Raw genomic sequence first — 24,830 nt, forward strand, 5'->3', positions numbered from 1 at the left:
ATTTGGATCCACAAATCCTATGACATACCATATACATAGTTTCTTCCAACATTTTATTGAGGAATACGTTTTGTCATCCAATTGTCATATGTACCAATATGCAATCATTTCTTGATTTATAGACTTGAGCATTACGATTATGCATGAGGTTTCAACACAATCCAAGCCATGAATTTGCTTGTACCCTTTAGCAACCAATCTAGCTTTGTGTGAAGACACACTTCCATGTTTGATAGTTTTTATCCTTAAAACCAATTTGCAACCATTAGGTGTTAACCTATTCTTGCAAATCAAAAAAATTTCAATTTTGTTATCAAAATATTGATTATATTTTATGGCCTTTAACCATCTAAAACATTTGAGTCTATATATAGCCTCTAACCATTTTAGGGAATCTGGGTTTCGTTATAGCTTTCTTACAAGTCACAAACTCATTAATCTACATGATAATAGTTTGACTACAAGTTGTAGGTTTCTTCACTATCTAATAGAAGAATCACATAGTGTCAGTGACCCGAACTCTATGCCTACATGGGTTTAGAACATCAAACAATAGAATATCAATATCCACTTAAAAGTCCTTTGAATATTCTGTTCTCCTTGAAGCACTTGTAAAGTCTTTTAAGAGATGTCTATTCTTTAAAGCTACTTCTAAAGTCCTTAAAGAATAAGTGTTCGGATTTTCTGAACAACTTCGAAAAGCCTCTGGAACGCCGGTGTATGTTTTTTGTTCGCCTTGAAGACTTTTGAGGTCTATTTTATCCCACTTGTCATTTTGGAAACGAATCTACAAAAGGACACTATTTCGAGAAAACAAACATTATGTTCTCAAAAATTCGTGGTAGAAACAATACCCTTGTGTCTCATTTGAATAAATCACAATGAAACATATATCTATGCTTGGGGCTTAGTTTGTCGAATAACAAATACTAAGCTCCCACTGAGTTTAGGAACTCTTTAGATATATATTATAAAAAGATATTCTGAAATTACTTTTCAATAGCTTTGACGAATTTGGTTTAGTTTGGTGGTAGTTGAGCATTTGGTTTTAGAAATTATAGGAAAAGTCTTTATGATTCATCATTGATCGAATCAAGTACTAATTGACTTTGATCATTCCAACTTAGATATGCCATATCTTATGGAGCTAGATCGTGAAATTACAACATACAATCATTAATGATTAGTTTTGGTCTTAAAGTAATCATCGTCATGATCTTACCTAGATCTTTATGATTTCTTGTCAAGTGGATTTTATACTTCTGAATCTTTGAACTAGCCAAACAGATTCAAATTTATATCACTTTGAGTAAATAAACCAATATTCACTCAAATCTAGGTGAAATAATAAAGTCATAAAATCTTTCTTTAGCTTTAAACTCTATTGTCTAGGTCTTCTAACAATAGTTCATATCTTTTGTTACTTTCAACAAGACTAGCTTGTCTTGAATTGATTTAGAAATCAATCTACTTTCAAAAGTCCATCAAAATAGTGGTTGTGAATGTTGACTTGTTGACATGGTCTATGCAACAATGCTAAAGGTTTGTGGAACTCAAATCAAGAGATTAAGTTGAACCTAGTAAAGTTCTTATTGTTAAAGAGTTGTTTGTTTTAATCAAGCATACATGACTCAGCCCGTAAATGAACATTTCATTCAAATAAACAAACAAACATTGTTTTTCTTTTTCTTGAATGTGAGTCTTTCTGTGTTTGAAGCAGAAATTTAGGTATGCTGATTAAATAGCCATTAAGTTCTAGCCTTGAAAGGACTTAAAACAAACTAGATGACCCTACAACTAATGTAGCGATTCCATGCTTTATTTCCCACTTGTAGATCATTATTTTATCCTAGCTTCCATCATTTGAGTTATTACCGAAGTAAGAACCACAAGCGGTATATGATACCAAGGAAGTTTGATTGCTAGGTCACTTCTCTTTAAACATAAACTTATATGTAGAAATGGAATCGTAAATTCCTTTCATTTGTTCCTTGTTTTCCTATTTCTTGTACCCTTTCTTATAGTGTTAAGAATTGACTTCTCTAGTGTTGACTTTTATACTTTGTTATACATGTCCAATGTCACTCCAACAAAGTTCTTGCCATTTTATTTATGATGAATATTCTGTTTCAACTAGATGATCTTACCAGAAGCTTCTAAAGTTCTCTAAGCATCAATCTATTCGAATGTCTAAGGACTAGACTCATCCGAGAATTAAATGGACAAAGATACTAGGTTGTTAACCATTGGTAAAGCTGAGCGATTAAAACCAATGCTTTATGATCTCAAAACTACATTGTATTTTAAATTCACAAGCATGAATCGGTTTTCCGTTCGACTTTGATACTCGAAAACAACCATAAAAGTCTCTAAAAGAAACGTACATTTTAAATTGCTCACTTCTCTCACTTACGTGAATCGTTCTTTGATTCACTTCCAATCGTGGAAATTTATTGTTACCTTTCTAAAAGGATTTACTGCAGTGCAAGATATTTAATTATAAACAATAATTAAAACATACATTGAAGCATGCAAAGTCTAAACATTTATCATGAGTAATAACTTGAAAATTAAAGGAATCATGCAATTTAAACAAGTCATTGGCATTTTATTCGAAATATGTTCCAGCATGTGTGAATAAAATGAATCCAAATTCCTCAAAATCATTGAAGAATTAAGCACATTATGTATTTAGACTCAATTCTAAAATATTTTAGGTAAGCAAATCCTTTGCTAATAGTCTAGAAACTACTCTTGGTTGATAGTTACGTCTAAGAACTTATTAAGTAAACCTATCCCATTTTCCACGACATAAAAGGACTCCTTACTTATATCGTTGAGTTTTACCAAAACTAACATGTACTTACAATTATTTATGTACCTTACCCCTTTAGAATTAACAAGTAACACCTCGCTATGGCGGAAAACTATTACTTAGATTGTTGTAAAGGTTACCCAAGTAAGCGTTACGTTGGTTAGATTTTAAGTGAACTAAAATCCTTAATCATGCAATATAATCAAGCCATAATCTGATGCATTATTAAGACATATTTAAAGAAATAAATAACTTAAAGCATGCATAAGATATAAATGTGATCTAGTATGGCCCGACTTCATCTTGATTAGGCTTGTATAATTAACAAGATTATGCTTTAAAATTGTTAAACATATACAGTAGGTCAATCATAGATTCAAGATTTACATACAAGATTCGCAAATATTTAATTTAACATCATAAAAATTATAAATTTTGCGTTCGAAAAACTAAAAGCTCCGAAATGTCATAGTTAGGCTTCGAATTTGGGAATTCTGGGTTCGGCGACAAGTCTCTGATTTTTGTCAAAATTTTAAAAGGTATTATCGTTTACGGCGTTTAGTGCCGAAAGATCCTGCGAACATATTATCAAATAATCGCACGAATTTGCAATTAATTACATACAACGAAATTAATCACCCCTTTAATTCATTGAAAATTTATAAAATTTAACCATGTTAACTATAATTGATTATGGAATTAATTAGAGGATCTGATACCACTGTTAGGTTGTGACAAATATAAAACATATATTTCATGCGGAAAAACCATAAAGCGAGGAATCCAAATTAATTGCCACATAGTCAATTAGCATAATTTAGGATACATACATGTGATGCGTGCCTTCCCTAGCTGCTCCCGAACCGAACAAGAACAAGTTTAGGACTCCAAATGTCTCCCCTCCGTATATAGTCAACGGCACGCTCGGATCCGCCTTAGATTCAAATAACTAGAATTTTCTCTAAGGTGTTATGTTTTATTCGAAAGCTTAGTTATTAGTTTTAGGCAAATTATTAAATTCGTTCTTAAACTTAAACTATATGAATACTTATTGATTGTAGTGTATAAATTGTGATTATGAACCACGTATTTATAGGAAGGAAATATCGGACTTAGATTTCCACTAGGATTCAAATAACTAATTCTATCAGATTTCTAGTTAAATTAATCCATTAGAATTTAATGTTTAATTAAACACAAAAACATTTAATTCTTGTGGAATTAGGAAAACGATTAATCAAGCAATCCTAAACGACCCAGGAGTTTGGTCGTACGTAGCATTGCACACACACGCATCCCACAAGGCATAGTGCGCGGCTCGGCCCAAGGCAGGCGCTGACAGCATGCGGCCCATCTGTGGGCGCTGCTGCTGGGCCTTGCCTGGCTCGCTTGCTGCGGGCTTGGCTTTGCCTTGCTCGCTGCTTGCGGGCCTCGCTGGCCTTGCTGCGCGCGGCCTACGCTAGGCGCGGGCCTGGCTTCGTGATTGGCCTTGCGTCTAGCAAGCTCGTCCGACGATCGTTTCCTACGTCGCGCTTCCAATTCGTTTTCCGATTCCGGAATTCATTTGCGATTCGAACAATATTTAATATTTCCGATTCCGGAATTTATTTTCGTTTCGAACAAATATTTCCGGAATTTATTTCCGATTCCGGTAATATTTCTGTTTCCGGCAATATTTGCGATTCCTGTAATATTTCTATTTCCAATAATATTTACCGATACGTACCATGTTTCCGTTTCCGGCAACATCTACGACTTGGATAATATTTATATTTTCCATTTCCGGCAATATCATCATATCCGGAGTATTCATATTTTGCCTTTTGACGATTTTAGCTCCCACTGGAACCGAGATCCGTTGATTCCGAATATCCATAAATAGAGTATTTAATTCACTTAAATACTTGATCCGTTCACGTACTATTTGTGTGACCCTACGGGTTCAGTCAAGAGTAAGTTGTGGATTAATATTATTAATTCCACTTGAACTGAAACGACCTCTAGCTAGGCATTCAGCTCACTTGATCTCACTGAATTATTAACTTGTATAATTACTACTGAACCACATTTATTAGATTTAGCCAGGTGAAGTTCCTGAATACATGACAACTTAACATCATAAAAGAATGAACTTACAATCTTTGAACGAAAAACATCTCCCAAAAAACATCAATTACCCAGGAAACATGTACAGTAGTATCAATGAGTTCCCCAACCCCCAACCTCCTAAAATATATTGCAGACCTCTTTTTATGTTCCAGAGAAGGTAAATTTCATTACTAAGAAAGCAATATATTATAGAGTGAGAGGACAAAGAATTTTATCAAAGCTAAGAAGAAATGTAAGTAGCAATGAAATCACTCTATAACCTGACATAAAAATATCCAGGGAGATCCCCATGCATGATCATATATCTAAAAGACACTAGTCAACACCCTCCCCACTGATAAACAATACAGGATATCATATTACGAAAACTTCCATCATGCTTCGCCTACCCCATAACCCACATCACAACTAGAGACATGATTGTCAAACAACATGTTAACATGTTCTTTTACAAAAATTGATGCAAAATACAAAGCACCACTACCATGCTGATGTGAGGGGAATAGGGTGCGGAGCGAAAAGGATTTTCCAATAGGTTCTATAAACTAGAATTGCCAGCTTATAATGCTAAAACTAGAACCAATTTCGGTAATTGACATTGGAAGACTCTTGTTAACCAATTTGTCTTAGATGGCATGTATTGTCAGTCTTGTTTTACTCCGTGGTCAACAGCACAAGGCATTTCAGAAAAATACTACCCACAAAAGCAAGGTTGACCTAATTAATTTTGGTAAAAGAAGCATTGACAATGATTCAAGCATCCCCATGTGAGATTAGGAGGAGGTGCAACTCCTGCTTGTACACTTTGTAACAATAGTTTACGTTTTGGAGGAACACCACTTAACTGCTCAATTTCAATATTAGAGCAAAGATCACCAGATGGGAACTCTGTTTTATTAACTCTGGATATCTTCTCCAAAATTCGCATGGGTGCTCTGTTTTTCGCCTTTCAGAACCAAGTACCTTGGAGATTCAGGAACCAAAAAATAAAACACCAGCAAAAGAAAAGCAGGCATTGCAGACAGAGCAAGAAGCCACCTCCATCCCAACCATGGAATAACAATCTGCTAACACATATGGAAGTAAAAATAAAGGCATCACTATTCAAGTTTGTGTTAATACGTAGTGTAGGATTTCATATTCACCTGAACTTAAAAAAAAAACTATATATTAACCAAGATATACATGTGAATTGAATGTTCGTTCATTTCTCTTTTACAGAACAATATTTATATAATCTTTATAAAACCAAAGGCAAATCAAGAGACAAATCTATTACCAAGCCAAAATAGCATGTAAAGAAAAAATAATAGTTTAAACCACCAAGGTTTAAAAATATAAATCCAGGAATCCAAATTAATTGCCACATAGTTAAGTAGCATAATTTAGGATACATACATGTGATGCGTGCCTTCCCTAGCTTCTCCCGAACCGACCAAGAACAAGTTTAGGACTCCAAATGTCGCCCCTCCGTAGATAGTCCACAAGACGTTCGGATCCGCCTTAGATTCAACCAACTAGGATATTCTCTAAGGTATTATGTTTATTCGGAAAGGTTAATTATTAATTTAGACAAATTATTAAATTCCCACTTGAACTTAAACTATAAGAATACTTATTGAATTTTTGTATATAAATTGTGATTATGAACCACGTATTTATAGGGAGGAAATAACGGACTTAGATTTCTACTAGGATTCAAATAACTAACTCCACAAGGATTCTAGTTAAATTAATCCATTAGAATTTAATGTTTAATCAAACACAAAAACATTCAATTCAAGTAGAATTAGGAAAACGATATTAAGCAAGCAATCCTAAACGACCAAGGACTCGGTCGCACGTAGCATCGCAGCCATGCAGCCCACAAGGGGCGTTGGTTCGGGTCCTGGCTTCGTGCTGGGCCTTGCGTCTAGCAAGCTCGTCCGTCGATCGTTTCGTACGTCGTGCTTCCGATTCGTTTTCCGATACCGGAATTCATTTCTGATTCGAACAACATTTAATATTTCCGATTCCGAAATTTATTTCCGATTCGAACAAATATTTAATATTCCCGATTCTAGAATTTATTTCCGATTCCGGTAATATTTCTGTTTCCGACAATATTTCCGATTGCGGCAATATTTCTATTTCCAATAATATTTTCCGATGCGTACCATGTTTCCGTTTCCGGCAACATATACGACTTGGATAATATTTATATTTCCGTTATGATCCATATTTCCGTTTCCGGCAATATCATCATTTCCAGAGAATTCATATTTTGCCTTTTGACGATTTCAGCTCCCACTGGAACCGAGATCCGTCGATCCCGAATATTCATAAATAGAGTATTTAATTTACTTAAATACTTGATCCGTTCACGTACTATTTGTGTGACCCTACGGGTTCAGTCAAGAGTAAGTTGTGGATTAATATTGTTCATTCCACTTGAACTGAAGCGGCCTCTAGCTAGGCATTCAGCTCACTTGATCTCACTGAATTATTAACTTGTTTAATTAATTAATACTGAACCGCATTTATAAGACTTAGCATTGAATGCATACTTGGACCAAGGGAATTATTTCCTTCAGTCTCCCACTTGTCCTTAGGGACAAGTGTGCATTGCCTAATTCCTTTGTCGCATGATGCTTGCTAATTAACATAAGGTAAGAGTAGTCATCCTTATTATGTCCAGAGGTATTTCTCGGTTTCAGAGTTCAACTTATCAAATAAACAGATAATCATAGCCTATGATTCATCTGAGCACGACCATGCATTTTTCAGTTTCTAGCTCTCCGAGTGGCCTTGTACAACTTTCAGCATCTCATCCCGATTTATGGGAGGACAATCAAAATCTTGTGATCTTGAGGTTAGACTTCGTTTGATAGGTGATTACCTGAGCGTTGCCGTTATGGTCTCCTTTTACGGTGCGACGGTTGACAATGTCAAATTAACCAATTCTCAAACAAGTAATCTCAAATCACTCAAGTATTGAGGATTAGTGTCTAATAATGTAATGAAATTTACTAATGGAAGATTTTCATCTCTTACAGTAAAGTTTCATAGGTCTTTCCGATACTAGTTTTCTCAAAGTAAGTATCTATGCAAATGATTACGACATTACCATGTCCACATAGTTCAAGAAACATAACTACTAGTCATCTTACATTCTAGTCGTCTAGCGTTTTCTATGCGTCCACCTTTATAGAAAACTTCCGACCAGGGACCATTTTCAACTTTTGACATTCAAGTTCACTTGATAGACATTTCTTAGTCAAAGGACTGGTCCTGGCAGTCTATCTTGAATATATCATCAAATTTGAAGGGACACATCATTTAATAAACCACAAAATTAAATGGAAAAATGAATTCTATTCATTTATATGAATGGTTTACCAAAACGCTTTACAAAGTATTTAACTCTAAAACATTAAAACATTAATTAAGGACATCAAAGCCATTCTCCAACATGCTTGATTCCCATAGCTGCAGTGTGCGAGTTGTGCTTCGCTTGCGGCAGAGGTTTAGTTAATGGATCTGAGATATTTTCGTCAGTTCCAATCTTGCTTATCTCGACTTCCTTTCTTTCAATGAACTCACGTAGAAGGTGAAATCTACGAATTACATGTTTGACTCTCTGGTAGTGTGTAGGCTCCTTTGCCTGTGCAATAACTCCATTATTGTCACAATATAGAGCTATTGGTTCTTTAATGGAGGGGACTACACCAAGTTCACCTATGAACTTCCTTAGCCAAATAGCTTCTTTTCCTGCTTCATGTGCAGCAATGTACTCCGCTTCAGTTGTAGAATCCGCAATGGTGCTCTGCTTGGCACTTTTCCAGCTTACAGCTCCTCCGTTGAGGCAGAAGGCAAACCCAGACTGTGATTTGAAATCATCATTGTCGTTTGGAAACTTGCGTCCGTATAGCCTTTAACAATTAATTCATCATCTCCACCATAGACCACGAAATCATCTTTGTGCCTTTTCAGGTACTTCAAAATATTCTTGGCGGCAGTCCAATGCGCCTTTCCTGGGTCTGACTGGTATCTTCTTGTAGCACTGAGTGCGTACGCAACATCCGAGCGTGTACATATCATATCATACATTATTGAAACAATCAATGATGCATATGGAATCCCACTCATTTGTCTACGCTCATCCAGTGTTTTTGGGCACTGAGTCTTGCTTAGAGTCATTCCATGAGACAAGGGTAGGTAGCCTCGCTTGGAGTCTTCCATCTTGAACCTTTCAAGCACCTTATTGATATAAGTGCTTTGACTAAATCCAATCATCCTTTTTGATCTATCTCTGTAAATCTTCATGCCTAGTATGTATTGTGCTTCTCCTAGATCATTCATCGAAAAACATTTCCCAAGCCAATTCTTGACAGAGTTCAACATAGGAATGTCATTTCTGATAAGTAATATGTAGTCCACGTATAATACTAGAAAATCAACTTTTCTCCCACTGACCTTCTTATATACACAAGATTCGTCTGTGTTCTTGACAAAGCGAAAGTCACTGACTGCTTCATCAAAACGTATATTCCAGCTCCTTGATGCTTGCTTTAATCCATAAATGGATTTCTTGAGCTTGCATACCTTTTTAGCAATCATTGGATCCTCGAAACCCTCAGGCTGTGTCATAAACACAGTTTCTGTTAAAACGCCGTTTAAGACAGCGGTTTTGACATCCATCTGCCATATTTCGTAATCGAAATATGCAACGATTGCTAACATTATCCGAATAGACTTTAGCATTGCAACTGGTGAAAAGGTTTCATCGTAATCCACACCGTGGACTTGCCTGTAAACTTTTGCAACCAATCTAGCTTTGAAAACTTCTAGTTTCCCATCCTGTCCTTTTTCAGTTTGAAAACAGATTTGCTTCCTATGGCTTGGTAGCCATCTGGCAAATCGACCAAATCCCAAACTTGGTTTTCAGACATGGAGTCTAATTCAGATTGCATGGCTTCTTTCCATTGTTTGTAAGTCGCAGGTTCATCGCTTTCTAGCAATAGAACTTCATGGCTCTCGTTCGTCAAAATACCTAAGTATCTTTCCGGTTGAGACCTATATCTCTGCGATCTACGGGGGGTTACATTTCTAGTTGGTTCTTGATTCTCACCACATACTTCTAAAGATCTCTGAGTTTCAACCTGAATGTCATCTTGAGCATTCTCTAGAGTTTGTTGTTCGACTCGAATTTCTTCGAGGTCTACTTTTCTCCCACTTGTCATTTTGGAAAATGAGATCTCTTTCCAAAAAGATACAATCTCGAGCAACAAACACCTTGTTCTCAGATGGATTGTAGAAGTAATACCCCTTTGTTTCCTTTGGATAGTCCACAAGGATACATTTGTCAGATTTTGGTTGAAGTTTGTCTGAAATTAATCGTTTGACATATACTTCACAACCCCAAATCTTAAGAAAATACACATTTGGAGGCTTTCCAAACCATAACTCATATGGAGTCTTTTCGACAGTTTAGACGGAGCTCTATTTAGTGTGAGTGCAGCTGTATTTAGTGCATGTCCCAAAAATTCTATTGGAAGTTCGGCCTGACCCATCATTGATCTAACCATGTCTAGCAAGGTCTTGTTCCTCCGTTGTGACACACCGTTTCATTGAGGTGTTCCGGGAGGAGTCAATTCTGATAGAATTCCACATTCTTTCAGATGGTCATCAAATTGATAGCTCAGATATTCACCGCCTCTATCAGACCACGGTGCTTTAATCTTCTTCCCTAACTTATTCTCTACTTTACTCTGAAATTCCTTGAATTTGTCAAAGAATTCAGACTTATGCTTCATTAGGTAGACATAACCATATCTACTGAAGTCATCAGTGAAAGTGATAAAGTAGCTGAAACCACCTCTAGCATTTGTACTCATTGGTCCACATACATCAGTATGGATTAAACCCAATAGTTCAGTTGCTCTTTCTCCAACTTTAGAGAAAGGTTGCTTTGTCATTTTGCCAAGTAAGCATGATTCTCACTTACCATAATCCTTTAAGTCAAATGGTTCTAGAATGCCAGCTTCCTTTTGAAGTCTTTCTATGCGCTTCATGTTAATATGGCCTAATCGACAATGCGACAGATAGGTGAGATCGGAATCATTCTTTTTGGTATTTATGTTATAAACTTGTTTTTCGTGATCTAGTAAATAAAGTCCATTGATTAATCTAGCAGATCTACAAAACATCTCTTTAAAATAAAACGAGCAACTATTGTCTTTTATTAAAAAGGAAATTCCTTTAGCATCTAAGAAAGAAACAGAAATGATGTTTTTAGTAAGACTTGGAACATGGAAACACTCTTCCAGTTCCAAAACTTGCCTAGAGAGAAACGAAAAATAATAAGTTCCTACAGCTAATGCAGCAATCCGTGCTCCATTTCCCACTCGTAGGTCGACTTCACCCTTGCTAATCTTCTACTTCTTCTTGGTCCCTGTGAATTGGAGCATAAGTGTGAGCCACAACCTGTATCTAATACCCAAGAAGTTAAATTTGCAAAAATACAGTCTATAACGAAAATACCTGAAGATAGAACGACTGTTCCGTTCTTCTGATCTTCCTTAAGTTTCAAGAAATCTCTCTTCCAATGCCCCTTCTTCTTGCAGTAGAAGCATTCAGATTCAGAAGTGGGTTGGCTCACCTTCTTCTTTTCAGACTTGGTGCCGCCAGCTTGCTTAGTTGGGCTGGCCTTCTTTCCACCTTTCTTAGCATTCCTCTTCTTTCCAGATTTCTTAAACTTTCCCCCACGCACCATAAGCACATCTTGCTTATCACTTTTGAGCATCTTTTCAGCGGTCTTCAACATACCGTGAAAATCAGTGAGCGTTTTTGTAACAGCCCGCACTTTTGAGCTGCTATTTAGAATTACTTATTTCTGGCTAATTACACTTATAATTCAATTTACGAAACAAAACCTGAATTAACCCTTATAATCAACTATGAATACACAAGAGATCTTAACCTATCATAATCTTTGATGGCCTCATAACATTTCAGCAGAATTATTCCTTCCTCAATCACATCTGGAATCCACATCCGAGCTTGCACAATACCTGCAAAATTACTAAAAAGGACTCTACCCCCACCAGGACAGGTTCAAAGAACAACGTCAGGGAAATCGAGTACACATTGCCCAACCTGAAACTCATGTTAGTGGCTTAAAATATAATTTTGTGTTTCATTTATCTCAAAGATAAAACTTAGTCAATATGAATTAAATCATATTCAATTAAACTCAGTAATCAAATTGCAATAATTTAAAGCACATGAAACATTGAACACAACTTTGATGTTTATAATTGATAAATAAATCAAGCAAAGGTTTGCATTCAGTCACCAGGTGTTTCCCAAAGATCGTACGATTTATATTTTCAGAAGTCTTCAAATCCATTTTCAATGTAACTAATCACATATGCTTTGAGAATGAATCCATAACATATTCTCAACTCGTATCTCAAAGTCTACCTGAGATTAAACAATTAACACGACTTAACTAAGAATAATTCTTCACTTCCCAATATAATATGAACAAAATCTTCATGTTGAGGCTCACATCCAAATCACACATGTATATTCCTTTTGGAAACAACGAACTCAAATACGGATTGCCCTCGATAATTTATTTTGGAAATAATATCAAATAGTAATATATAGAATGTATTTTTTTAGAAATCCTTAAAAATTCAAAGCTTGCACAAAATCAATGATTTAAGGGATATTTGCTTTTTCTAGCAAATCACTTACATTTCAAATCGCACACATTGACAAGCTTCACAATATTTGCTACTTGTAGTAAAATCAAACATATTTTATCTTTTAAACATATATACTAATCGGGGAAGAGAACACGAATAGAGACGGGTTATAGAACCACTGTCTCCAAACTTTTAGGGGACGTCACCCATCTTTTCACACATGCTTGCAAGACTTTTAGGACATGTCCCCACACAGATGTGCGTATGTACATTTACACAGATGCACATATGTGCATTTACACATATGACACACATATACATAAGTGTTGTTCATGGCCGTTGTTAACGGCTTCTTCCCCACTAAAACACATGTGAAAACTCATCTTATAAATTTAAGAAATTTATAAACATATGTCTCCAAAGGCTTGTATCACAAACCAATTCACATCTAAATTAAACACAATTAAACACAGTTGAAAATGTTGTCACAATGATACTTATTCAAATTGAAAAATCCATCCAAAATATTTGCTTAAAAAAATCGTAATAGCTTATCCAAAGCTTTTCACAAACTTTGTATACATAAATCTTAAAAATAAGATAACCTCAGCACCTATATGTAATTCAGTTCGCTTGAAAGCACTCGCATACAGTTTAAATCCAAGGTATAACCGAAATCCTTAAACTTGTCAGGAATTATACTCACGAATTCAAAGTAATAACCCCAATATTAATCCATTGATAAATTCTCAATCTCAAAACGCACATATTTAGTTTGTAGCACAAAGATCACCCTTTCAAATTACTCCAACCAATAGTCACAATATTATAATGAACTCAATCCCTTATTATAATAGGAAACCTTAATAACTTCGAGTATGATAACCCGAAAATCTCACTTATAAGTTACTCCAGATGCATATAAGTTATACGCAGTTAGCTTAATAGCTCAATGTTTATTAAATTATTTCATTTGATATCTACATGGTTTCTGTAAAGAGTATGTTTGAATTTAAAAGTGTAAGATTATTCTTTGACTCAGATGAAATAATATAAATGATATATATTTTGATACGATTAGATTGTGTATTCATACATCATTTTATATTTTATTCTTAATGAGAATTTTTTTTTTAGATCAAAATTACAGGGTTGGGTATGTAACCACGTACGATAAGAGAAGATCAAGTTGACTAGTCTTAATTGAGCTGTTAAGCTAACTGGGTATAACTTATATGCATCTGGAGTCACTTTCCATAACCTGCAAAACAGTACATTTACAATATACCATTCACCCATTCATTTATCAATTAATGGCCCACATAGCAAGTTAGTAGAACATATTATGCATCACATAAACATTTGCAACAACTAATCAAGGGTTCCAATTAACTATAAATTATTCAATCCTTATTAGTTCTAATCGAGTTGTTTTAACCTTAAAGGAATGGAGACCTAATCAAGAGTTCAACGACTAAAATGCTCCCACTAAAACAAAGAAATTTGCATGCTTTACAAATTTTAAACATAAAATTGTATTTCCTAGTCCAACCGGAAAATTACAAATTTAATTAAAATTTAAAGCTCATATAAAATATTATTTAAATCCCTTTATTTTATTTTCAGTTGATTACAATTAATTAATTTAAATTTTATCAAGGTTTTTATTTTAGTAAAATAATTAGTATAAATAAATTTATAATAATTAAATTAATAAAAATTAAATTCCGAGAAAAAATTAAATTACGAAATTAAACTTAATTAAAATCGTTTTCAGCCGAAAAATTAAAACGAACCAACAGGCTAAGACAAAGACACAGGCTTGCGGCCATGCCTCGTCGAAGCCTTGTAGCAGCAGCGCCCATGGACCGCGTGGACGAGTGCAGCGCCCATGGCCTGCTACTTGCGATGGTCGTAGCACAGGCGTCGAGCAGGCCATGCATAGCACGCAGCAAGCATCGCTCGCTGGGACGAGCCAGCGCTCGCTGGAGCGTACAAGCACTCGCTGCTCGCGCGCGCGGCCTGTGTTGCTCATTGCTTTCGTCTCGTCACTCACTCACATGCACACAGCACACACCGCAAAGGAGCGTAGCCCCCCTCGCGCGTGCCCGTTCCTTGCTCGCTGCCTAGTACCGCATGGGCGACGAGCTCCCTTGCTCGTCGTCGCATGCCCGCACTATTGCAACACCCCTTAAGGGTAACACTTAGCTTCCATTGCTTCGTGCGTGCAAGATTCGTGAACGATTTCATAAAAATCAAAAATTTTATAATTAAATTTATTGACAAATTGCTCATATTAATTTCATTAATTTAGGCGAAAAATCGAAATTTATTATTCAAATTAATTTCCGATTATATTTATTTTCATGGATTCAAATCTAGGTCATCAAATTTTAAAACTTTTCAATTTCAACAAATTTTATGATGGTTTTTAATCATAGGATCCTAATTAAATTGCTAATTAATTATGAAAATCAAAACAAATTCTAAATTATTCGAATTTCAACAAATTAATTACAATTACAAATTAGGTTGTATAATTAAAAAGATTAGGTTTTAAAATTGTTAACATATACAGTAGGTCAATCATAAATTCAAGATTTACATACAAGATTCACAAATATTTAATTTAACATCAAAAAAATTACAAATTTTGCGTTCGAAAAACTAAAACCTCCGAAAAGTCATAGTTAGGCTTCGAATTTGAGAATTCTGGGTTCGGCGACAAATCTTTGATTTTTTTCAAAATTTTAAAACGTTGTTTACATGCGAAATTCACTACAAAATTATACGATTCCGACCATTATTGACAAAACTGCCGAAAAATGTTGCGAACATATAATCAAATAATCGCACGAATTTGCAATTAATTACATACAAGGAAATTAATCAACCCTTTAATTCATTGCAAATTTATAAAATTTAACCATGTTAACTATAATTGATTATGAAATTAATTAGAGGCTCGTGATACCACTGTTAGGTTATGACAAATATAAATCATATATTTCATGCGGAAAAACCATAAAGCCCGAAATCTAAATTAATTGCCACATAGTCAATTAACATAATTTAGGATACGCACATGTGATGCGTGCCTTCCCTACCTGCTCCCGAACCGAACAAGAACATGTTTAGGACTCCAAATGTCGCCCCTCCGTAGATAGTCCACAGCACGTTCGGATCCGCCTAAGATTCAACCAACTAGGATATTCTCAAAGGTATTATGTTTATTTGGAAAGGTCAATTATTAATTTAGACAAATTATTAAATTCCCACTTGAACATAAAATATATGAATACTTATTGAATTGTTGTATATAAATTGTGATTATGAACCACGTATTTATAGTGAGGAAATAACATACTTAGATTTATACTAGGATTCAAATAACTAAATCCATTAGGATTCTAGTTAATTAATCCATTAGAATTTAATGTTTAATCAAACACAAAAACATTCAATTCAAGTAGAATTAGGAAAACGATATTAAGCAAGCAATCCTAAACGACCAAGGACTCTGGCGTACATAGCATCGCAACCACGCAGCCCACAAGGGGGGTTGGTGCGCGGCTCGGCCCAAGGCTGGGAGCTGGCAGCACGCGGCCCATCGTGGGCGTTGCTGTTGGGCCTTGCCTTGCTCGCTTGCTGCGCGCGCTAGGCCAACCTTGCTCGGTGCTCGCGCACTGGGCCTACCTTGCTGCTCGCTGCGCGTACGAGCTTCGCTAGGCGCGGGCCTGGCTTCGTGCGCGCTGGGCCTTGCGTCTAGCAAGCTCATCCGTCGATCGTTTCGTACGTCGCGCTTCCGATTCGTTTTCCGATTCGTTTTCCGATTCCGGAATTCATTTCCGATTGGAACAACATTTAATATTTCCGATTCGAACAAATATTTAATATTTCCGATTCAGGAATTTATTTCCGATTCCGACAATATTTCCGATTCCGGTAATATTTCCGTTTCCGACAATATTTCCGATTACGGCAATATTTTTATTTCCGATAATATTTTCTGATACGTACCATGTTTCCGTTTCTGGCAACATCTACGACTTGGATAATATTTATATTTCCGTTATGATCCATATTTCCGTTTCCGGCAATATCATCATTTCCGGAGTATTCATATTTTGCCTTTTGACGATTTCAGCTCCCACTGGAACCGAGATCCGTCGATTCCGAATATTCATAAATAGAGTATTTAATTAACTTAAATACGTGATCCGTTCACGTACTATTTGTGTGACCCTACGGGTTCAGTCAAGTGTAAGTTGTGGATTAATATTATTAATTCCACTTGAACTGAAGCGACATCTAGTTAGGCATTCAGCTCACTTGATCTCACTGAATTATAACTTGTTTAATTAATTAATACTGAACCGCATTTATTAGACTTAACATTGAATGCATACTTGGACCAAGGGAATTTTTTCCTTCAAAAAGACGCCAAAAAAAAACCAATATACTCCTTGCCCTCTATACTAATATCTATATTTCGCTTATCAACCACATCTTACCGATGTTCGACCAACATCACGATTTACGGAATCGAAACCCTCATTAAATAGTAACAACCTTTCAACGGTGAAAAATTAGTTTATTCTAGAAGTTTATCTCCACCTTTCTTCCTTTCCCCAACAAATACCAACATTCTACAAACACTCAATTCAGACTATTATGGAGAATGGGTCAGTAATTCCCCTCAATCACAAGTCAAATTATACCCCAACTTTGCTGGTTTTTAAGGTTAAAAAACAAAATGGAAAAATACCCTGATTGTTTATTTGTTCTCACCTAATTAAATTAGCTAATTAACTTAGGACTTAAAATTTAATCAAGAAAACCCATAAGAATCAGCATGATTAAGCATATATTAAAATCTCAAATTCAAAATTAATCACACAAAATCCACAAGGAAAGAAACCCAGAATAAGAAAACAAAGAATGTAGATGAAACCGCACCTGGGTACTTGGATTGTAGCTAGAAGAAGTCTTGAAAACAGAAGAATTTCTTGTAGAAGAAGAATCAAGAACAAAATCGCCAAAGTAAGAGAGCAAAATGGTGAGGGTTAGCAGTTCTCTGTATGACACCACCACCTTGTCCTGCAATACCATTTCAGATGGCATTAGTTTTAAATGCACAATCTTTAATTAAATTATAGAAGTAACATTCCTTCGACAGCCATGTAAGACACTTGAACACGTATACTCTAAACACTTCTAGACAAGTCTTAGTAACATAAAATGCAGCTAGCTACATTGAATCAACCAGACTTACCAATAAAATGAAGTAATCAAGCAACTAGCACTCTTTTACAAATTAGTTGTAAATGTTGCAGTGATTTTGCGAAATTTGTACTGATTGCTCAAGTTTCAGCAGCATTTATGGTAATTTTCAATCATTTGCAATTAAGAAAAACCCCAGCCAAACCAACCATTTCAGCAACTATTATCACCATACAGAAACGGATCATTGGCCTAACATCAATAAAGAACAAATCTTATTGGCAGACTAGTTAGATTAATTAAGTTTGGGTGATGTAATATGTAATGCATTAATTAACAGACATCCTACCTTTGAACACCAATACTATACTTAAAAGAAATTCTCAGAGCTAATGAGCATAAATCAAATAAATCTTCATAAAAGAACATTTCTTTAAGCAGTTTTTTATTTTATTTTTATTTTATCAAACATCTTAGTCCCTAAATCATCCACTTAAGAGCCACAAATCTATGATATTCTTATGAATTGACCAAACCACACCGACACGAATCAAGCTTGTGATTGATTTCCAATCACCACTACAACAAAATAAGCTTTTAATAGCGCTTTTTTCAATGAAAGACACTGTTAATTACCAGCGTTGTTAAAAGAATGACAGCGCTTTTAAAAAGCGCTGTCATTTTTTCCTCATTTAATAGCATTCAATATATAAGCGATATTAAAGCTTCAGTATGGCGGGAAATTTTATGATTAATTTAATTTAAATTAATTAATTTTATGTTGTTTAGGTGCATTTTTTAATTTTTGTCGGGCTCTTTTTAAATTTTAATTTTTAATTATTAAATACCTGTAATAAAATACAAAAACATTTTAGAGCTTACAATAAGTAATCAAATTGAATACATATAACATCGAACTTCATTTCTATCATATCAAATAAACGTCTTGATGTCTCGTACATAACTTAAAATCATATATGCCTAAATACACAGTAGAATAAAAATACACTACAAAACAGAAAGAAGTATCCTTGTCATATAGTACTTCTTTTAATTTCAAACCAATAAAAAAAATTAAAACGTTCCAGAAAAATTCTAGTCGAAAAACATAATTAAGACATCACAATATTCACATGAGAAGAACATCAAGCGTCCATTGAGCTCTGACTTCATCAATTTCTCCTTGATCGTAATTCGGAACATTGCAATCATGAAAGTACTACAAAATGAGAAATTAACATAATTAGTGACAATGCATATAATAATGTCTACGCTTAATTAAACAAAGAAAAATACATACATCTTCAAATATTCGAGTTTGCTTATAGTCGATGATCTCTTTCATGTATCTCATGACATAATATCCAGAATCCATGACATTCTTTTGCCGAGGACACTACACAGGCAAAATACAATCAATTACTTTGAATACTTTAAAAAAACAAATAAAAATTCCAATAAACATAAATCATAGGGCATACTTGTATCTGTATCCACTTGGTGCTCATTTTAATTTTCTTCAACAATCCTTTTTCGGTTCGAAAACCAAAAAGTGCTCTGCAAACAAAACCAACATATATTATACATCTATATAGAGACTTAGTTCTAGTGCCAGAAATGGGAGTTTAGCTCAACTAGAAGTTGCGTCTGCACACTGTAAGACAACATATATTATACATCTATACTTCAGTGTTGAATTAGAGTGTATAATCTGGAGGAGAGTTACCAAGTGTTTTCATGCAGCAAACGTACAAGCAGAAGCAGGTCAACAATAATAGAGAGCAACAAAGTCTAAGGGGGGACCAAAGTTAGTTAAAAGGAAATGATTAAATAATAATATGGCTAGATTTTCAAATTGTGAAAGAAATTGTTAAACGAGCAGGTTGACAGTTTTGAGATAGATTAGTTACTAACAGTAAGCTTAGTATTGATTAGAAGCATGACTGTATGGTCATTATGATTTATGTACATTGAAGATGAAATATATACTTACAGAGTTACATTGATACACAAGTGCTTGATCTAAAGTGTCAAAATATAGCACAACACAGCTCCTGTTTACCCAAATATTCTTGGCAAATTTGTGTATAATTTCACAGGTCGAGTTCCAGATCGTGTATATGCTGAAACTACGGTGATACATACAACTGTCTCATCGGTGTAAGGATCCTTGCTAGGCGAAGTGGGACATATGCTTTGACCAATGTCCAATTTTCTGTATAATCCTGAAAGTAGAGATCATGTATGAGAGTCCATGACTTCAGATTTGGAGTATTCAACTTGTATCTGATGTTAACAGTTCGTTAAATATTGGGAGAAATATCCTTGATAATACATGTATCAACAGAAGACACTTGGTAATCTCCTCCACAATACAGAAGACTCATAACTAGTTAAAAACTGGACATGGAACAAACGCACAAAGAAAAATCCTGATAAGTCCTAGTGTACTGTATGTAGTGTTCTGCACACCCTAGTACTCCCTACTCTTCGCAGCCTACTATCTCTCTCTCTCTCTCTCTCTCTCTCTCTCTCTCTCTCTCTCTCTCTCTCTCTCCCCCTCTCCTCCTTATGTCTTCTGAAAATGTAATTTTCACTCCTTTTCTAATTGTTTTTTTTTTGAATAATTTATGTTACTCCTCCTATAAATATGATCCTGATGTTTAAAGTCTCCGGCTTAACCTGAGCAGTGACTAGATGCAGGACATATACTAATATTGGGGAGGGGAAAAGATATGTGTTTCACACAGGACAGATACTATACAGATAAACTGCACACCCTCGATCTTTCAAGATCAAGGCCCTCTATTCTTCATTGTTATGGTGCAATCAAGTTTAACAAACTAGAATCTTTGTAAATGAATACCTTGGTTGGTTAGTTATGTTTGCAAACCCATCTTGCTCTCCTCAACTTTTTACCTTTAGTTTAATGTTCATCATTTAGACATTCGTTAACTTTTTGAAGTATACCACATTCAGGTTGGTGTGCAAACAATATATCAAGATATCCCCAACTAACTGGCCAAGCCTCAAGACAATCCTACACGGACTAGCCACAAGCAAGACAGAAGCAGCACCCTACCCACACCTAACTGCAGAATCCAGACATCCATCCCCCAAAAGTCAGCCAAGAGCTAAGTTGACAACTCGTCTCTCTAACAGAACAAAACAACCAACAAAAATGTGGAATGCCAAAAACAAAATAATATTCAACAAAGGAGAAAGGAGTCACTTACCTGTCTACAATCTTACACAAATCATCTTGAACTCCTTTTCCTGTGTCCTTGTACTTTTCATTGTTCAGAGGATCCAGAAAATAAACAACATCGTATAATGTAAATATAATAACTTTAATACACACCACATTTTGTTCAAATCTAGCACAACCTCTTCGTCCTTTCGCTTGAAGATAGTGATTATCACTTGCACACTCTCGACTAGCCTCACTTTTTTCCTAGTCAAGCAATTAAGCATTAATAATGGCAACACATCAAGAATAGTAAGTTTGATCATACAAAATCTGAACTAATTATCATATACTAAGGGTCTGAAATCAACTAGAGAGGGAAAATGTACCTGAAATTCATCAGAAAGACGACTTTTGACAAAGAATTTCCAATGGATGCTATCAATAAAGTCATATTTCTTAGGGGCTTTTCTCGCAACTTCCCATCTTGATCAAACAACCAATTTCTTGATATTATCAGATTTGAAGTTACTCCAACACTGCCCTCCTTTCTTTAGAAACCAGGATTTCTCTCTCTTGCTAACCCTAAATGTTATCTGTAGTAAAGTATTAATCAAACGAAATCAAATTATTCACAATGGTTAAAAGTATATCTAAATTTTGAGTAAAGAAGTAATAATTTCCCTGTCATCAGTCTTTTATTAGTTATCTGCAAGTTTTTAGAAAATGTATAGAGAATGCATTGGTACCTAATGCAATGGAAATATGAAATACGCCAAAGCAGATAAACAAGAGATGCAATCACAAATGAGAGACGAACATTAAAAACAATTATAAGAGAAGAAACTAAGAATAGTAATCTAGAGAGTAACAACTGAATGTGAGGCACTCAAACACTCATCATGAAGCTCTTCTTAGCTGTAAAATACACATATAAATGCGCTACCTAAACTGGGTTATCTCAATTTTGGCTACCCTAAAATCAGCCAATATATGATTATGAACTCAGGGCTTCTAAGACTGTAAGTTTCGTCATAAAATATGGGACATGGTTTTGTTTCTGCTATTCTTTTGGAGGGCCTTATAAGGAATGGGAGACGCTCTAACTTGATTTGAATTATCTGTGCTGTAGAGGGAAGAGAATTGGTGTGGTTATTACTTGCTGCTGGAGCTGACCCAACTGCTCAAGATGCTCAACAAAGAACTTCTTTGAACTTGAATTGAATTATCCAGCAGGTGCAGGTTCGCATTTTTCAAGTACTCGTTTAATTACTTTCTTCTTCTCCAAACTCACAAGGAAAAATCATGGTGGTGATATTCCTAGCTTGATCATTTGCAAGGAAACTGTTAAAATATGTGGTGGAAATAGGGTCACAGGGAGAAACAATTTGGAATATTGTTGAACTCCGTAATGAATCAATGCTACTTGCAGGAAATGGTTTGTAAAGATAACTCTTATTAGTGTAGATAGTAAATTTGGATAAAAATAAATTAGAGGGTAGCATGGAGGATTCTATTTCTGACCTAAACAAGATGTATGCATTTGATTAGGGTCTGATATCTCATAAGTAAAATGCAACTGACATGGTTTGGTTCAATTTAGCTTCTGTTCTGTATCTAAACAAGGGCCCTTGAGATTAGAAAACAGGCTGTTAATCATGGCCATTGATGATGAGGAACCAAAATCTAAGCAAGGAGAAGAGCTTGCTACGGAGTATTCTTGCATCTCTACGGGCTGGAAGTAGTAGAGGCTATGGCAGTCAAAGTGGTCGCAGTAGTACTAGCAGCAACAGTACATGGGGCAGTAATCCAGGGGTTCGAATAGTACTATGCGGGCTAACAAGCTCACAGGGAAGACAGGAACACAAGGCCAAGAAGGTGCGACTACGAAGACAGGCTTAACAGATAGGTCTCGTGGGAGTTTCAAATACTCAAGTCCAGCAAATCCTCAACAGAACCCAACCTCATACATCTAATGGTCCATTAAAAGTACACCTATGAAACGAAAGAATGAACTACCAGTGTTGAACTACTCATACATCCAATAATCCCAAGTAATATCATAAGCCTGCAACCTTTAAATATCAAAAGTATGTTCCAACTTCAGATGAAGACCATGAGAATCAAAAAGAACAATAACGACGCTGTAACTCCTAATTCCAAAAACAATATTTTTAAAATTTCCAGAATCAGAAAGTTTCTAACATTCACAGAATCAAAAATTTCTAATAAACCCCAACATCCAGTATAACTGGGTGATAAACAGCCATATCAAATTGCTATAAAACTGCAAATTTACAATTGAAAATTTGAAAAACCAATTGAATAGCTAATTTTCAAGAAACTCACAATTGATAATTCAATCACACGCATCGGGGAAATATGTTCGCCAGAAAATGCCGCCAACGTTCGCCGGAGAAGAAGATACATACGGAAATATCTAGATCTGGATTGAAGAGAACTCTGTAATTTTGGATTTGGGAAATTTCGATTTGAGTCAACTTAGATTGGGATTGAACTCTTGAGTTCTTGAGTTCAATTGGGAACTCAATCTTAACTGTGGAAGCCGTGGTGGGAGAAGGAAAAAGGATGGAGAACGTGGGGAAATACTTAGGCGGTGGTGGTGCTGATCCGGGGAAGGGTTTTGTTTCTTTAATTTGGTTTTGGCGCGGCAGGTGTCAAAGATGTATTACTATAGGTTTTTTGTTTGTTTTTAAATTACTATAGCTATGAATCACAGTGTTTACAGAAAAGCGATGTATTATATTAAGGTGGAAATTAAGGCTACTTATTTTATCAGCAGTATAAAATAAAGTGTTGTTATTTTATTTAAATATTTGCACTTTTTGATAAGCGCTATTAATTAGGCGCTGTTAATTAATGTTTTTGTTGCACAAAATATGAGATTTTCACATTTAAATTCGTTCATCTCAAAATTTACAAGCATTCAAAATATATCGCATGAAAAAATGCAACTAAATACGTAGATGTAATCATCTAAAGGAATGACTATCTATTAGCAAATGTGTTGACAGTCCTAACCTCAGGTATCGAATGGAGAGAACAAACCACCCAAACAAATGAGGGGAATAAAATTCATTGTGTGATAGTCAGTATAACTTATAGTTCCACTACAGGCCGTGCAGATGTTTGACGCATGACCAACAAGTGTCATCAGCGAAAATTGAGAGAGTGATCCTCGAATTTGGTGTGGAATTATATATACCAAGAGGTGCTAAATGCTTCCACTTTCACTTGAGCCTGAAGTTTCAGCAGGTGCATACATCCTGTGCAGAATTCAACAATTTATATAGAATATAAATGAAAAGTTGACAAGTGAAAAAAGAACAAGTCAACTCCAATGAAGTTAAACTACTCGGAGTGCATAATTATATCTACACTAATATGCATATGGTGAAAGCAATTGAAGGAAAAATAAAATATGTAAACATTTTCTAGACACAACAGAGGGACACATACTATGCTATATACAAGTTTCAATTCTATAGTTCTAACACGCACAATACCTAAAAGAGCCATTGCATATTTACATGAGGATGTTTCAAAACCTTCCATTAAATTTATGCACGGAAATGATTGAGCTACCTCATAGGAAAAATCCTCCTCCCTTGCATACATAAATAAAACCCAAAACACCATAAGTAAAACTACATAATTCATGACTTCATTCCAATCAACCATATAACCTTAAATTACAAACTGCCAATTCGATTGACAAGTACATCGAATCCATTAAAATGCAATAAAATTCAAAACAACCAAAGCATTAGAATAAGCAGAT

At 35.2% G+C, this 24,830-nt stretch overlaps 1 long non-coding RNA gene across 2 annotated transcripts; it reads right to left on the bottom strand.

The window, feature by feature from the left end:
• Positions 1-18,748: 18,748 nt before the first annotated feature.
• LOC110797381 (uncharacterized) lies at positions 18,749-23,727 on the bottom strand. Of its 2 annotated transcripts, none has more exons than XR_002535830.2 (7): positions 23,378-23,727; positions 21,418-21,624; positions 21,078-21,287; positions 19,835-20,066; positions 19,323-19,398; positions 19,142-19,237; positions 18,749-19,060 (listed from the first exon to the last, which is right to left on the bottom strand). It is a non-coding gene; the product is annotated as an uncharacterized lncRNA (long non-coding RNA). The 2 variants fall into 2 exon arrangements; XR_002535829.2 differs by having other exon boundaries at positions 21,078-21,295; positions 23,378-23,725.
• Positions 23,728-24,830: the final 1,103 nt, after the last annotated feature.

Source organism: Spinacia oleracea, chromosome 6 (genome assembly GCF_020520425.1).
Source record: "Spinacia oleracea cultivar Varoflay chromosome 6, BTI_SOV_V1, whole genome shotgun sequence".
Taxonomy (NCBI): Eukaryota; Viridiplantae; Streptophyta; class Magnoliopsida; order Caryophyllales; family Amaranthaceae; genus Spinacia; species Spinacia oleracea.